The 16,678-nt window shown below is 40.0% G+C and overlaps 1 long non-coding RNA gene and 2 pseudogenes across 1 annotated transcript in view; 1 reads left to right on the top strand and 2 right to left on the bottom strand.

Annotated features, from left to right (window-relative positions):
• The window catches only part of LOC137215301 (uncharacterized), a 38,385-nt gene extending 31,936 nt beyond the window's left edge, over positions 1-6,449 (bottom strand). The window contains exons 1-2 of the long non-coding RNA XR_010939230.1: positions 6,213-6,449; positions 4,667-4,720 (exon numbers count right to left, since the gene is read on the bottom strand). This is a non-coding gene — a long non-coding RNA (uncharacterized lncRNA). The remainder of the gene's footprint in view (positions 1-4,666; positions 4,721-6,212) is intronic.
• LOC137215282 (glycine cleavage system H protein, mitochondrial-like) lies at positions 1,545-2,191 on the bottom strand (annotated as a pseudogene).
• A 5,570-nt stretch (positions 6,450-12,019) lies between the features above and the next one.
• LOC137215289 (large ribosomal subunit protein eL33 pseudogene) lies at positions 12,020-12,412 on the top strand (annotated as a pseudogene).
• Positions 12,413-16,678: the final 4,266 nt, after the last annotated feature.

Raw genomic sequence — 16,678 nt, forward strand, 5'->3', positions numbered from 1 at the left:
CACACACACACACATGCACACATACATATAGGCTGCACTGCACAGCTTGCAGGATCTTAGTTCCCCAACCAGGAATCGAACCCAGGCCCCCAGGAGTGGAAGTGGGGAGTCCTAACCACTGGACTGCCAGGGAATTCCCTTGGCAATGATATTTTGGACATGACACCAAAAGCACAGGCCACAGCAGAAAAAATAAACAAGTAGGACTCCATCAGACTAAAAAACTTCTGCACAGCAAAAGAAACCATTAACAAAATAAAAAGGCAGGCTTCAGAATGGAAGAAAATATTTGCAAACCATACATGTGATAAGGGATTAATAACTCAAACATATAAGAAGCACATACAACTCAAGAGAAAAAAATCTGATTAAAAAATGGGCAGAAGGGACTTCCCTTCCAGTGGTTAAGACTCTGTGCTTCCACTGCAGGGGGCATGGGTTCAATCCCTGGCTGGGGAACTAAGATTCCCACATGCTGCACAGCACAGCCAAAACATAAATAAATAAAAGGCAGAAGACCTAAATAGACATTTTCCCAAAGACATACAAATGGTCAACAGGTATGTGAAAAGATGCTTGACATCACTAATCAGGGAAATGCAAATCAAAACCACAATGAGATATCACCTCACACCTGTTAGAAATGTCTATCCCTAGGAAGACAAGATAACAAGTGTTGTCAAGGATGTGGAGAAAAGGATGCCCTTGTACACTGTTGGTAGAAATGTAAATTTGTGCAGCCATTATAGAAAACTGTATGGCAGTTCCTCAAAAACTTAAAAATAGATCAATCAAATGATCCAGCAATCCCACTTCTGGGTATATACACAAAGGAAATGAAATCACTATCTCAAAGAGATTTATTTGTACCCCCACGTTCACTGCAGCATTATTTTTTTTATTAAGAAGTTGAATATTTTATTATTAAACTGTTTCTTATTTTCCTGCAAGGCTGTTGCTTCACTGTATAGAAGTAGCACAAGCAAACACAGTATACTGCAAAATTAAGATAGTAATGTTCTTCACTGGACACTATACATCTAAACAACTTTTCCCCACTGCCATTTATTTCCAGTGGGAAGTTCATTGAGTATTTTGACCCAAATCCAGGGATGGCTGTAAGCAAGTTACAATATTATACAAGGTTAAGATAACAATGTTATCCTTGAATTACATAATTTTTATAACTAGTTTTACCACAGATAATTTCAGGAATTCTAAATATTATAACTGGAGATTAGCCTAAAAATTATAGGGTGTTGAGGGGCTTCCCTGGTGGTGCAGTGGTTGAGAGTCCGCCTGCCGATGCAGGGGACACGGGTTCGTGCCCCGGTCCGGGAAGATCCCACATGCCGCGGAACGGCTGGGCCCGTGAGCCATGGCCGCTGAGCCTGCGCGTCCGCAGCCTGTGCTCCGCAACGGGAGAGGCCACAACAGTGAGAGGCCCGCGTACCGCAAAAAATAAAAATAAAAAAAAATTATAGGGTGTTGTGAAAAAGATGTGGTGTTTATCTGAAGTCATTAGGCAGTTAAGGGGTATTTTCTTCAGGCAACATTGTTGCAAGTAGTTTCTTTTGCTAAAAGGTTCTTTTTAAAAATCTATCCACCATTAATTTAAGACAACTATGCTAGATTAAGTTGTTTCAAACTAGTTTATTTAGGGGTTCCACTTTCACTCCTCAATAGATTTTATGTATTGCTCATATGCTTCTTCACTCATTAGTTCATCTAGTTCTGAAGAGTTACTGAGCGTCATCTTGATCTGCCAACCATCTTCATAACAAGATTTGTTGACAATTCCTGGATTTTCTGCTAGAGCTTCATTAATTTCAGTTACTTCTCCTGATAGAGGAGAATAGTTCGCTAGCAGCTTTCACACTTTCCAAAGCACCGAATTCCTCGTTTGTTCAATTTTGTCCCAACTTCAGGCAGACTACAGTAAACAACATCTGCCAAAGCTTCCTGTGCAAAATTGCTGATTCCCACTATTCCAACACCTTTTTCTATTATTACCCATTCATGTTTGTCTGTGAATTTACGACCCGACAGCAGAGCGGGTCCGGTGCGCAGCGCCCTGATGGCGCCCGCCCCGCAGTCCCCAGGGCCGCGGCGGGCAGGGCGCGTTGGGCGCAGAGACGGCGCACAGGCTGTAGACCACGGGCCACACGCTCCGCACCGCTCGCAATGCCATGTTCGCAGGGGTGCTCACTGTAGCATTATTTACAATAGCCAAAACATGCAACCAGCTTGTCTGTCCACCAATAAATGGATAAAGAAAATGGGTTAAATGTACATGTGATATGTGCATACAACACATATTCTTTATATATAGATATAAACACACACAATGGAATATTAGCCCGAAAAAAGAAGGAAATCCTGTCATTTGGGACAACATGAATGAACCTTGAAAGCATTACAGTAAGTGAAATAAGTCAGAAAAAGACAAATACTGTATGACCTCACTTATATGTGGAGTCTAAGAAAACCAAACTCATTGAAACAAAAAGTGGATGGAGTCTGCCAGGTGCTAGGGCACTGGGGAAATGGGAAGATGTTGGTTAAAGGGTACAGACTTCCAGTTAGAAGATCTAACTGGGGATCTAATGTCCAGCTTGGTGACTATAGTTAACAATTCTGTACTGTACACTTGAAAGTTGCTAAAAGAGTAGATTTTAAACGTTCTCACCACACATACACGCACAGAGCTAACTATGTAGTAATCATTTCACCATGTATACATTTACCAAATCTTCACACTGTACACCATAAACTTACACAATGTTATATGCCAAGTATATCTCAATAAATGTGTGTGGGGGGAAATCAAGGATTCAGTTTTTGCCTGGAATCCCATAAAGGAAGGTAAATGGCATAGAGTTAAATGCCACTCTACAGGACTTTGGCATTTGCTTCATTTTCTTACCTGCAAGTGCCAAGAAATTTAAGTTTACACTGTCATTGTTCCTGATCTGCAGAAAGCTGAAGGGGAATGACCCAGAATTACCACATCATAACAGGCAATGTTTTCTGAGCTTTTAGTATGTGCCAGGGGCTATTCTAAGGACTTTACACTAGTAACTCATCTAACCCTCATAATAATGCTACACGGTAGGTATTTTCCAGTTAAGAAACAATGGCATAGCCACCTTGGAAGAAAGTTTGGTGTTTTTTTACAAAACTAAACATACTCTTTCTTACCATACAACCCAGTAATAAAGATCTTTGGTATTTACCCTAAGTAGATGAAAACATATTCACACAAAAACCTGCACACAGGTGTTTACAGCAGCTTTCTTATAATTGCCAAAACTCAGAAACAACCAAGATGACTTTCAGTAGGTGAATGGATAAACTGTGGTCCCTCCAGACAATGGACTATTATTCAGTGCTAAAAAAGAAATAAGCCATCAAGCCATGAAAACACAGGAAGGAGACTTAAATGCACAGTACTAAGTGAAAGAAGCTGATCTGAAGAGGTTACATACTGTCTGCTTCCAACTATATGACATTCTGGAAAAAGGAAATCCATGGAGACAATAAAAAGATCAGTGTTTGTGGGGGGTGGGTGGAGATGAATCAGCAGAGCACAGAGGACTTTTCAGGTAATGAAAACACTCTATGACGTTGGAATGATGGATATATGTCATTATACATTTGTCCCAAACCACAGAAAGTACAACACGAAGGTACAACAGTAAGGTAAATTACGGACTTTGGGTGACTTATGCGTTGATGTACGTTCATCCTTGGTTTAAAAAAAAAAAAAAGGTACCACTCTGGTGGGGGTTATTAATAATGGGGTAAGCTATGTATGTATTGGGACGGGGGATATATAGGAAATGTCGGTACTTTCCTCTCAATTTTGTTGTAAACCTAAAACTGCTCTTAAAAAAAAACAGTCTTTACAAAATATTTTGGAGAAAAAAAAGAAACTATGGCAAGGAGAGGTTGAATAAACTACCCAAGCAGCTCACACACCTAGCAAGCGTTAGAGCTAGGATTTTAACCCAGGTATTAGACCCACACTCTTAGCCATTATACCATACTGCTCACACATCACACAAAAATGTGACCTGAAACAAAGTTATGCTGACAAACCAGGAAGCAGACCTGGCCAGTACTACAAAAAATACCATTAGGTATTCTGGAGTAGAGTGGTGGTGGGATCTACACCCTAGTTGAAACAGACCTCTCAAACCACCAATTACATTTGTACTCTTAAAAGTTTCACAAAGCAAGGTCCTTGTCACTGACTGAAATGAGTCAAACCATCTCCTACCCTATTTGCTTTTGATCTCAAGCCTTTGTAGAAGATTAAGAATATCCAGTGTGTGATTCCAAGCAGGTATATTCTCTTCATTAATAAATCACTGTCTAAAGTAATAGTCTATTATCCTCCAGAGTTGCATTTCTACAGCCTAAGAAATGTTTAATAAAAGAGAGTCAACAGGAAGAATTAAATTATTTGCAAAATGCAAATAATTAACCAGAAGGACATCTGGGTGCACTGGGGAATGGGATCTATCCCCAGGACCTGTGACTTTCCCTGTGGAAGGAAGACTTAAGGGTAAATCAATGAAAATGTTTCAGGAGGACACCAGATGTTTCCACATACTGAAAAACGAAATGCATTTCATGGAACAAAGAGGAAGCACAAACTCACCTTGAATTTGATTTTTTGATGTACAGCAGCAATTCTCTCCTTCTCACATGACTTCTGTGGAGAATGGCAGTAGCCAGGGAAAGGGTTGCCTGAGATATCTGGTCTTTTTGAAGATTGGTCAAAACCCAGTCTCCACTACCATCTCTGCCCCTCACTTTCACATGCACGCAAAGAAAGTAGAAGACTAGAATGTCTGGGTTCACAGCTCTGGATACGCTGCAGTTCTGACACTGCAGCTGGTCACCCCTGAGGCCGTTCACTGCCTTCGTTTTTCCAGAAATGTCCTATGGGTCCTTCTGAGATAGGCTGGGACCTGGGACCCAGAGTGCGTGCACCTGGACAGACATCTCCTTGAGCAACGGAATACAATGAAACTATAAGGGACTAAAAATAACTGCACACACAGGCAGTTGGGGCAATTATGAACAAAAATACAAAAAGCCACAAACCAACTGCCGTTTCTGAGGGGCTGGGAGCAAAAGCGTGGTACACAGCACCACCAAGGGGGTGGGCTGACCACCTAGGCTACGCCTCCTACCCAACCCATGGATCTGCTCCCATTGTTACCCCATTTAAGGACCAAAGCAGCTCCTCTCAGGGAGTGAGCAAGGGTGCCTGTTCCTCGTCTTTGCACGAGCCCCAATGATTTGACCTCCTCTCTACTGCGCTTCTCCTCATTAGGGAGGACACCCACACCCGGGTGCGTATCTCTATCTTGCTTCTGTCTTAAATAAACAAACTGTTTCTCCGTGTGCTCCCCAACTTGTTGTGTTGTGTCTCTAACAATAAACTTTGTACCTGTTTCTGCCTCCTTGAGAAATTCATTTTTCAAATGAGGCAAGAGCCAGGGGAACTTTGCTTCTAGCCCCTAGCCTTTAGTGGTCTAGCAGCTAGGATTCCTGGTTTTCTTTTGGGCTACCCAGGTCCAAATCCTGGGCAGGGAACTAAAATCTCACTTCAAGCCACTGCTCACTGCTGTCTGAGATCAAGACCAGAATGGCTACACCATGCTAGTTTATCAAGGGGCAACACCTGCCCCAGTGATGGTTGTTAACCAAAGGGGCAATGAGGGACACACTCTTCTACTGGTTTCCCTGGAAACTAATGAGCCCACCTGACATCAATTCCCCAATAATTGGTAACCTCCTCCTCCTTCTCCTCTCCCAGAGGAAGACTACTGCCTGTGTCCTGCCTGATGTCTGCCATACACAGTGGAGTATCACCCCAGGGCCTTTGCTTCAGAGCTGAAAGATTTCCTGTCCAATAAACCCTTGATGTCTCTACCGCTGTCTCCATGCTCTTTCTTGCAACCCGCTGCTGGGCAACTACAAGGCTTGCAGACCTGCAGGGTGCAGCCTAACACGAGGTCAACCTGCACCAACCTGGTGGAACCCTGGGGGGAAACATAGAGCGGCAGAAGACTCTAGACCCCAAATGCCCTAAACCCTCTGCTTCCCATGCGCAGTCGGGTCTCCAGAGTGCCGCCTGTCCCCTCCCAAACATAGGTGTCCGAGAAAAGCTGCGGCTGCACGGGTTCCCATCTCACCACACTCCAATGGAATAGGCATAGGAGAACAGCTCTTTCCCAAGGCTGTGACACTGGGGCTCTGGGAAGTGCCTGTCTCTGTCAGACGCAAGTCCCACGCCTCCTCCAAGCGTGTAGGAGGCGGTGAAAGGCCGAGGAGGCTCCAGGAAACCTCAGACCCCTGAACACGAACCCTCGAATTACACGCTGAGACTGACTCCGGCCCGCTACCCTGCGGGAAGTGTCTTGGCCTCTGGCTTTTTTTTCATTGGTTATCGTCTCCGCGACCCGCCCCTCCCGGAGATTGCCGGGAATTCTCCGCACAGTCACTAGTGCGCAGGCGCAAAGAGGAGTGTGTGTGTGTGTGTGTGTGTGTGTGTGTGTGTGTGTGTGTGTGTGTGTGTGTGTGTGTGTGTGTGTGTGTGTGTGTGTGTGTGTGTGTGTGTGTGTGTGTGTGTGTGTGTGTGTGTGTGTGTGTGTGTGTGTTCCTTCGCTTCTTCTAGAGGGAGCTGTTGGGTTTGGAACGCGGCGGTAAAACCTGCTAGGGGCCAGGATTCCGGAGCCGGCTGGATGCCTGTGTGCCTGAGTGTGTAATCTGGACAGCGTTGTTTCTGTGCGTGGGGCTGTTCTTGCGTGTAATTATTTGGATGGGGTACTGCGATGACTCCGCAGAGAATGGACGATTATGCCCAGCTCTGAAGCCGGAAGTCTGCGCGGTTGGTTAGTGAAGTGCGTGAGATTGTGTGTATCCGTGAATGTGGCTGTGCTCTACAGTGTATCATTTCTGGAATGGTTTTGATAGGCCAACGCCTCTGGTTATGGTTTTCCACAGGGTCTGCGCTTGTGCATCGCTGTTTCTGTGTATGAGGCTGGATGTGTGGCATTTTGATTAATTACATGGTGGTTAGGTGTGCCTTCAGAATTATGACTGGCACTTAATTAAGTAAAATAATTTCAGGCATAAATACTGGGGAGAAAAGGAGACAAAATTATCTCCTTTATTATGATAGGATCATAATAATGTATTCCTGGACCCATACCAAAATGTAGAAATGAGGACTACATAGTAACATGAAGAGGAGTAAAAATTATATATTTGTATAGGAGCCCAATAACGTCCTTAGTCACTCTTAGGTAATAAAAAATTCCTTTTACCACTGTTCGTTAAAAGATCAGTCTTGGGCTTCCCTGGTGGCGCAGTGGTTAAGAATCCACCTGTCAATGCAGGCGACCTGGGTTTGAGCCCTGGTCCGGGAAGATCCCACATGCTGCGTAGCAACTAAGCCTGTGTGCCATAACTACTGAGCCCACATGCCACAACTACTGAAGCTCACGAGGCTAGAGCCTGAGTTCCGCAACAAGAGAATCTACTGCAATGAGAAGCCCATGTACTGCAACGAACAGTAGCCTCCACTCGCTGCAACTAGAGAAAGACGCGCACAGCAACGAAGACCCAATGCAGCCAAAAATAAGTAAATAAATTTATTTTAAAAAATCAGTCTCATTTTAGTGGTTAAAATAATTAAAATGTCCTGTTTAATGATCAAAACTTCAAACCTCATTTAAAACAAGACCCTCCCACCCTGTCCTCTCCCTTTACCACTTCCAAATATGACTATATCACAGTTATTGGTTAAAGCGGTATTTGGTATTTATATACTGATTATATATTTTTGTGCTTCAGAGCCAAGTATATTTTTTACACAATTTTTTTTATTGTGGATTTAGCTGACTTGGTTTATATGTATATGTACTTGCTCCTATTGCTACACTTTTCTAAATGTTCTCCCCACCCCTCCAAAGTGTCAAACTCTAAGCAATGATTTTTCCAAATGTTCAAACTTATCTGATACTTCTTCTCCCCCTTGCCGAATCTCTTTCACAGCCATCATCTTGTAGCTCCAGTCTGGACTGCAGGGTTTCTGTAAGACTTCCCTTCTCCCTTTTCGGGAATTGAATTCCTATGTTCCAAGTCTTGTTAATTTTGTATGTTTCTCATTTTTGCTGATTGCCTCTCTCCAACAACTTCGTTCAAATGCATGCCTTTGAGGTAAATGTTTAAGTTCTTACTGTCTGAAAATACCTTTATTGCAATCTCACTTATTGCCTGTGGTGAGAATTCTACTATAAATTAGAATTTGAAGGCATAACATCAGATAAAATCTTACAGTAGCTAATGTTGCTTTTGTAAAGGCTTGTCATCTGTTTTCTATTTCTTTGTGCGTAATCTGTGTTCCCAACCCTCCTGGAACGTTTAGGGTGATATATATCACACAATGTACTAAAATTTTGTAATTTTGTTCCTTGGTGTGGATCTTTAAATTTATTTTTAAATTTATTTTTGGCTGTGTCGGGTCTTAGTTGCAACCATGCAGGATCTTTCCATGCGGCATATGGGCTTCTCTCTAGTTGTGGCACGTGGGCTCCAGAGCATGCGGGCTCTCTAGCTGAGGCGCATGGGCTCAGTAGTTGTGGCATGCGGTCTTAGTTGCCCCGCAGCATGTGGGATCTTAGTTCGCTGACCAGGGATCGAACCAGCGTCCTGCTGCATTGGAAGGCGGATTCTTTACCACTGGACCACCAGGGAAATCCCTCTTTAAAATTTTTTAATGCTGGGTGTCAGGTGGATATTTTCGTTCTAGAGACTCATGTACTTCTGGGCTGGAAAATTTTTCTGTATTTTCTTTCTTTCCTTCTTTCCTCGCTCTCACTGGAATTATTTGAAGGAACTTACATGGCTTAAGCTTCTAAATGTTTTCTTCCTATTTTCTCTGTCTTTTTACTCAACTCTAGGAATTTTATCTTCTACTTCTATTTAATTTTTAATAAGTCATATTTTTAAATTCCTAGAGCTCTCTCATGGTTTTTTTCTATATAGTATACTGTTCTTTAGGAATGCAATATCTTCTCTGATATTTATGAAATTATATATTAATGTTATATATAGTATATATATTATATTCATTATATTTGATTCATAATTATATGAATAATATATAATAATATTATGCATGTGATAGGTAGGATAGTCAATTATGTAAATATTATTTATTTAAAGTTCTCTTAGCTACATGTATTGTCTTTGTTATGACCAAATTCCCTTTTCCTGTTTGAATTGTTCTCTGTCTTTCATTTAGGTGCTTTTCTCAACCACGTGGTAATCCTTACTTTGAGTCATGAGTTAAAGCCTGCCGACTGATGGATTTCAGAAGCAATCTTTTCTCTGGGACACCCCCAGAATTCTATTCTCTTTGCTCTTTAGTTTCTCCTTAGAGGACTCCTCCAGTTTCCTGCCTGTGAAGGTTATGTGTTGAGTTGCTGGAGACTGGTACCAGGATAGGGAAAGAAGCTTAAGAAGATTTCAGACTGTGGTTATTATTCATTCTAACTGTGTCTGTCTGCCCTTCTTTGTGCATCCTCTACATCTTCTCAAAATCAATTTATCCAGAGATCAAATGTACTTTTTAGACAAGGGAGAAAAGTTAACTGTAGAGGGGGAAGATCAGGGCAATGAGTTTGTGTATAAATTTTCAACCAGTCCTCTACTTCCAGATCCATACCTCACGAAGGTCCTTTTCTGTGGAACCTGGGCCCTTCAGGGAATTTGTAAATTGGTCATAAGCTCTTTCATACCAGAGTTCCTTGAATTTTCTTATTTTTTGTAGTTTTGTCTTCACATTTGTTGTTGTCATTGTTATTTTCATCTCTTTTTGGATAGTGATGGGAAATAAATGCATGTGACCTACTCACTGTATGTAAGCAAAAGTCTACCCTTGCTCTTTTCAAATGACAAGATTTTGGTCATTTTTTTAAAAACTAGTTTTGGTTGTACAGTTGACCCTTGAAATACACTGGGGTTGGGGCCCTGACCCTCTGTGCAATTGAAAATTTGTGTATAACTTTACAGTGGGTCTTCCATATTCATATCCTAGGTCCCACATCTGAGGATTCAACCAACTGCAAATAATGTAGTACTATAGCACGTATTTATTGAAAAAAATCCATGTATAAGTGGACCTGCACTGTTCAAATCTGTGTTGTTCAAGGGTCAACTGTATTTTTTTTTAATTTTCTATGTCATTATTTTCTAGTTTTATCTTCATCAAGTTCTCCTGAATACATTCTCTGGGTTTATATTCTTGCTTCTTGTATTCCTTTAATTCTTTGGGTTGTGTCAGAGAATTCCTTGGCTTGAATTCAGTAATACAATTGTTCAGCTATTTCATATTTTCATCCTGTTTCATTTTGAGCCTATTTATTAACTTAGAATTCCACACACAAGCATATATATATATGAACATAAGTACAGTTGAATGAATGAAAATAAATTCTGTGGGCCTACCACTCAGCTTAAGAAAAAGTTATTATCAGTTCCTTTGAAGTATCCTAAATATTTATTTATTTATTATTTAGGCTGCTCTGGGTCTTAGTTGCGGCACGCGGGATCTTCGTTGCCACGTGCATGATCTTTAGTAGTGGCATGTGGGATCTTTTAGTTGTGGCATGTGGACTTCTTAGTTGTGGCATGCAGACTCTCAGTTGCAGCATGCAGTCTCTTAGTTGTGGCATGCATGCAGGATCTATTTCCCCAACGATTGATCGAACCTGGGCCCCCTGCATTGGGAACTCAAAGTCTTACCCACTGGAGCACCAGGGAAGTCCCTGAAGTGTCCTAGATGCTCCTCCCCCATCTCCCATAAAGTTAACCATCACCTGAATTTAGTCATTCCCATGGTTTTCTTTACAGATTTGCCATATATGTACATATCCCCAAATAACATATTGTTTAGATTTGCATGTGTTTTGAAATTTAGTGAAATGACATTCTATGTATTGTCACTTAAAAAAAAACTCAACATTATGTTCTGGGAATTTGTTCATTTTCTCAATGTTGGGCAGCACTCTACTGTGTACATCTGCCAAATTTTATTTATATAGCCTCTTGATGGATACTTGAGTTGTTTCCAGATTTTTCCCTCCTATTTCAAGTGGTGCTGTTTTGAACATTTCTGTAGACCTTTAAAAGTCTGTGTAAGATTAACTCTAAAGTATAATACTTACAGGTGGACTTGCTTTGTTCTAGGGCATGTGCTTCCCAGCTTCTCTAGGTGATGTCAAAGAGTTTCCAGAATCATTTCAATTGACACTTACTGCCACATAGTTGAGAGTTGTTCCACATCCTTGACAACACTTGTAACACTTTAAAACTTTTTTTGCCAATCAGCTACTGAGATAATATCTCATTGTGGGAGAATTTTTAGAATTCTACTCTGAAAACGAAGATTAACAGAACTAAAATGGAGAAAAAGATACAGCCACTTTAATAAATAAATGATTTTAACACACAAGTCCTATTAACTCATATATAAATAGTCCCAAAACAATCAGTAACAATATGAGAATGACACAATTAGCCAACTTAACAAATACAGAATACAACACCTAGCAATGACAGAATATATATTCATTTCAAGTGAACATGGATCATTTAGCAAAATAGTCTATACACTGGGCCATAAAGCAGATTTAATACATTTCATAGGTTTGAAATCATGTACAGTATGTTGTGTGATCACAATGGAATTAAACTAAAAATCAACAACAATAACAAAACAAAATATTGAAAAATTCCCAAGTTATCTGAACTTAAGCAATATAATTCTATAAAATCAATGGGTCAAATAATAAGGCAGAATAGAAATTTTAAAATATTTTGACCTTAATAATAATGAAAAAAAACCAAAACACTTGGGCTTTTTCAACCATCTTGGACCCTGTGGAGGTGTGTGGAGCTCCCGCAGCTGAACTTTGGGGGCAAATAAGTGGGGCCTGTTGGGAAGAGGACTTCTAAAATGACAGATATGTCTGAAAGGCTATGGTCCAAGGCCACTTTTTCTGGCTATCGGTGGGGTCTGTGGAACCAGAGGGAGCACACAGCTCTCCTGAAAGTTGAAGGTATATATGCTCAAGATGAAACTGAATTCTGTCTAGGCAAGAGGTGTACTTATGTGTACAAAGCAAAGAACAACACAGTAACTACTTATGGAAAACCTAACAAAACCAGAGTAAGCTGGGGAAAGATAACGGGTGTTCATGGAAACAGTGGCATGGTTCATGCCAAATTCCAAAGCAATCTTCTTGCTAAGGCCATTGGACACAGAATCCGTGTGATGCTGTACCTTTTAAGGATTTAAACTTATTGAAAAGTAAATAAATAAAAGTGTAGGATTTGTTCTCTTGTAAAAAAAAAAAACACTTGGGTTGTAGTAAAAGCAGTAATTTGAGGCATGTTTCTAGCTCTAAATGCATATATCAAAAAATAAAAAATATTGAATATGAATGGTATAAGCCTCCACTGTAAAAAACTAAAAGAAAGAACATCAATTTAAACCCAAAGAAGGTATTTAAAAGGAAGTAATAAAGATAAGTTTGATATCACTAAAATAGAAAACAAAGTAGTAATAGAGAAAATAAACTAAGCCAAAAACCAGTTCTTTGAAAGTTTAACAAAATTGATAAGCCTTAGCAAGACTGACCAAGAAAGAGGAAAATAACCCTACAAATATCAGGTATGGAAAAAGATTTTATAGGTTTTGAAGGATAAATAAGAAGGCATTAGGGACAACTTTATACCAATAAATTTGACAACTTCAAATAATGGAAAATTCCTCTAAAAATATAACTTACCAAAATGACATGAGAAAAAATATAAAATTTGAGTAATTCCGTTAAGAAAAATAAATGTTTAATTATAAATTTCCCCACAAGGAAAACTCTACTCCTGAACATTTTCACTGGTGAATTCTTCCAAATATTTGATGGAATACAAAATATCAATCATGTACAAATTCATAAAAACTCTCAACAAAAGTGGTATAAAAGAAAATTGCCTTTTATCAATCTGATAAAGAGCATCTTTAAATAACCTACAGACAACATACTTGCTGGATTCTTCAAGAGAGCAAAACAAGGAAATCTACTACCAATACTCACATTCAACGTCATACTGGAGGCCCAAGCTAGTGCAATAAACAGGAAAGAAGGAAAAGGTATAAAGATTGGAAAAGAAGAAATATAACAATATTTGCAGATGACATAATTTGTATGTAGAAAATTCAAAAGAATTATAAAAGTAGTTGAATAAATAAATTTAGCATGATTACTGGATATGTGACTATAAAAACATAAATTGTGTCCATGTATACTAGCTTCAAGTAATTAAACAGTAAAATTTTAAAACAAAATATTTACCATAGCAAACAACAACACAAAAGTAACAAAAAGGCACAAAAATCCTCAACAAAATACTAACAAACTGAATCCAGTAGAAAATTTTTTAAAAACATTTATACACCATGACCAAATGGTATTTATGCCAGGAATGTAAGGTTGGTATAACATGCAAAAATCAGGGACTTCCCTGGTGGCACAGTGGTTAAGAATCTTCCTGCCAACACAGGGGACACAGGTTCGATCCCTGTTCCAGGAAGATCCCATATGCCTTGGAGCAACTAAGCCCGTGCACCACAACTACTGAGCCTGTGCTCTAGAGCACACAAGCCACAACTACTGAAGCCCGCACACCCTAGAGCCCGCGCCACAGCTACTGAAGCCTGTGCACCGCAGCTACTGGGCACGCGTGCTGCAACTACTAAAGCCTGCGCACCTAGAGCCCGTGCTCTGCAACAAGATAAGCCACTGCAATGAGAAGCCCGTGCACCACAACAAAGAGTAGCCCCCACTCGCCGCAACTGGAGAAAGCCCACACGCGGCAATGAAGACCGAATGCAGCCAAAAAAAACCAAAAAGGGCTTTCCTGGTGGCTCAGTGGTTGAGAGTCTGCCTGCCGATGCAGGGGATACAGGTTCATGCCCCGGTCTGGGAGGGTCCCACATGCCGCGGAGCAGCTGGGCCTGTACTGGCACAAAACCAGAAATATAAATCAATGGAACAGGATAGAAAGCCCAGAGATAAACGCACACACATATGGTCATCTTATTTTTGATAAAGGAGGCAATAATATAACAATGGAGAAAAGACAGCCTCTTCAATAAGTGGTGCTGGGAAAACTGGACAGGTACATGTAAAAGAATGAAATTAGAACACTCCCTAACACCATACACAAAAATAAACTCAAAATGGATTAAACACCTAAATGTAAGGCCAGACACTATAAAACTCTTAGAGGAAAACATAGGCAGAACACTCTATGACATAAATCACAGCAACATCCTTTTTGACCCACCTCCTAGAGAAATGGAAATAAAAACAAAAATAAACAAATGGGACCTAATGAAACTTAAAAGCTTTTGCACAACAAAGGAAACCATAAACAAGACGAAACACTGAGAATGGGAGAAAATATTTGCAAATGAAGCAACTGACAAAGGATCAACCTCCAAAATTTCCAAGCAGCTCATGCAACTCACTATCAAAAAAAGAAACAACCCAATCCAAAAATGGGCAGAAGACCTAAATAGACATCTCTTCAAAGAAGGTATACAGATTACCAACAAACACATGATGCTCAACATCACTAATCATTAGAGAAACGCAAATCAAAACTACAGTGAGGTATCCCCTCATACCAGTCAGAATGGCCATCATCAAAAAATCTAGAAACAATAAATGCTGGATAGGGTGTGGAGAAAAGGGAACCCTCTTGCACTGTTGGTGGGAATGTAAATTGATACAGCCACTATGGAGAACAGTATGGAGGTTCCTTAGAAAACTACAAATACAACTACCATATGACCCAGCAATCCCACTACTGGACATACATACACCCTGAGAGAACCATAATTCAAAAAGAGTCATGTACCCCAATGTTCATTGCAGCACTATTTAAAATAGCCAGGACATGGAAGCAACCTAAGTGTCCATCGACAGATGAATAGATAAAGAAGATGTGGCACATACATACAATGGCATATTAGTCATCCATAAAAAGAAACGTAATTGGGTTATTTGTAGTGAGGTGGATGGACCTAGAGTCTGTCATACAGACTGAAGTAAGTCAGAAAGAGAAAAACAAATACCGTATGCTAACACATATATGTGGAATCTAAAAAAAAAAAAATGGTTCTGAAGAACCTAGGGGCAGGACAGGAATAAAGATGCACACGTAGAGAATGGACTTGAGGACACAGGGAGGGGGAAGGGTAAGCTGGGATGAAGTGAGAGAGTGGCATGGACTTATAAATACTACCAAATGTAAAATATATAGCTAGTGGGAAGCAGCTGCATAGCACAGGAAGATCAGCTTGGTGCTTTGTGACCACATAGAGGGGTGGGATAGGTAGGGTGAGAGGGAGATGCAAGAGGGAGGAGATATGGGGATATATGTATATGTATAGCTGATTTACTTTGTTATAAAGCAGAAACTAACACACCATTGTAAAGCAATTATACTCCAATAAAGATGTTAAAAAAAAAGATTTCATTATCAGAGTGAAAGGCAAGCCATATCCTGGGAAAGATATCTACAATAAATATATCCTACAAAAGGCCTCATATCCCAGCATATACAAATAGCTATAAATAAATAGAAAAAAAACCCCACAAACTGACTCTAATGAAATGGTCAAGAGTTAAACAGGCAGTTCAACAGAGAGGTTATCCAAATGGTTGATATATGAAAGGATGCTAAAGTGAGTATTAATCAGGGAAATGCAGATTAAAATCACACTGAGATACTACTACCCACCTACTAGCATTGTAAAAATTTAAAAAGACTAACAATACCAAGTGTTCAAGAGGATATGGAGCAACTGGAATCCTTTACATTGCTGACGTATGTGTAAACTAACACAAAGACTTTGGGAAATCGTTTGACAGTACCTACACATATAAATGTAGACCTACTTTATGATCCAACTATTCCACTCTTGCATTCCTAATAGAAATGAATGCTATGTCTACCAAAAAATATTTTAAGATTGATCATGGCAGATTTATTCATAGTTAAGAAAAAACTGGAAATCACACAAATGTCTGTTAATATAGAATGAATAAATCATAGTAAGAATTGAAAAACTGCAGCCTACGGACAAAATACGGCCTTTCACCTATTTTTGTATGGCCAATGACCTAAAAAAGGTTTTGCATTTTTAAATGATGTAAAAAAAATAAGAATAGCGTTTTGCAACATGTAAGAATTATATGAAATTCAAATTTCAGTGTCTGTAAAGTTTTACCAGAATATAGCCACACTCATTTGTTTACATGTTGTCTATGGTTGCTTTCATGCTACACTGGCAGAGTTGAGCAGTTGTGACAGAGAACATCTGGCACACAAAACCTAAAATATTTACTAGCTGGCTACAGGTATTATTCCTATACTCCATAACAAGGACTCATCTCAGAGCCATAATGTTGATTAAAAACATGCCAGACACAGGACTTCCCTGGTGGTCCAGTGGGTAAGACTCTGAGCTCCCAATGCAGGGGGCCGGGGTTCATCCCTTGGTCAGGTAACTAGAGCCTGC

Source organism: Pseudorca crassidens, chromosome 20, assembly GCF_039906515.1.
Source record: "Pseudorca crassidens isolate mPseCra1 chromosome 20, mPseCra1.hap1, whole genome shotgun sequence".
NCBI lineage: Eukaryota > Metazoa > Chordata > Mammalia > Artiodactyla > Delphinidae > Pseudorca > Pseudorca crassidens.